The sequence below is a fragment of the Pseudomyrmex gracilis genome, unplaced genomic scaffold (assembly GCF_002006095.1).
Source record: "Pseudomyrmex gracilis isolate BER0280 unplaced genomic scaffold, ASM200609v1 scaffold_83, whole genome shotgun sequence".
Lineage (NCBI taxonomy): Eukaryota > Metazoa > Arthropoda > Insecta > Hymenoptera > Formicidae > Pseudomyrmex > Pseudomyrmex gracilis.
Window position 1 is genome coordinate 617,937 of NW_018020667.1, and position 1,329 is coordinate 619,265.

Consider the following 1,329-nt stretch of genomic DNA (forward strand, 5'->3'; position numbering starts at 1 on the left):
CACACACACACACACACACACACACACACACACACACACACACACAATACAGGTAGGCGTTAGTAACATGCATTCTCTATATCAAATACATCCAAACAGCCTATTTTTGTTTTTAATCTCAAAACAACTGTATAAATTTTTACAAAAAACAACTGCATTATAGGGAACCATTTTACAAATATTTGAAAAAAAAATTAGTTTTACCGTTTCAATACATAGTTATACATTTTTCTGACTTGTTTTGGACGTACAGTATCGGTCAAAAGTTTGGATGTATCACTTGATTTTCCCTTGTCGTTTAATAAAAACAAGTTCTTGCTTGTTGTCATACGAGTAATGTAAACGTAAAAGACAGTGCAGTATTGTTAGGCATATAATTTGTTGTACTGACACTAGATTTTACTTTTGAATAAGACGAGAACTACCTTAATGCTCGAAAAAACGGACACTTTGTTCCTATAATCGAAAATACGTAACTGGTCGTTTTTATGGAGGCATTGAACTCACTCTGTAACTCTCGCTCTTCGAAGTCTCTCGAGATATGTGGAGAGACTTCAACGCGCGACCTTTATAGTTTTCAGAGTTGCGCGCGTTACAATTACCTCGGTGTTAAAAAACAAGTTAAAATGCTAACAACACAAACGCGTTTATTGAAATGTAGCTGAGCTCTTGCCACTGTAAAATTCTTACACGAAATTGATCAAGTACCGATGGTCGAACGTTTATTAAAGAAATAATTTTTTCAGATACACGCGTTGAATTAAACGCAATTTTTTATCTTTGAAGTTTTTTCAAATATGTGTTTCAATATAGTGATTTCTCTCTGACTGATCACATAAATACTTTGTTGCAAATATTTCTTCAAACGTCCGGCGTGCTTTCTCATTCGGACATTAACCTTTTCGAATTGAAGATTAAAGATGACACATCGGATCGCGGAAATCGCCGAGTTGGTGGAAGGATTTTCAGTGCGAAGCTTATAGCGCTGTGTATCGCTTCACGAGTCGCTTCGAATCGAGTCACTTGTTAGTAACGCCGGCTTCCTGACCCACATATCGCGACCGCCATACAACAAACGTAACACTTTGGTGTAGCGTAGCACATATGTGTGTGTGTGTGTGTGTGTGTGTATGTGCATCTCACGAACATAAACATCGCACATGTGGTCACGCACACATGACGGGTGTGCGCATCACGCTTCAAGATATTTCGAAGTTTTGTTCGTCTGACAAATGTATAGCAGGAAATGAATTCTCACAAGAGAGGGTGTAATATAACATCGAAGTGTATGTTACATCTGGTTATTATATACTTGAATTGCTCTCGTTC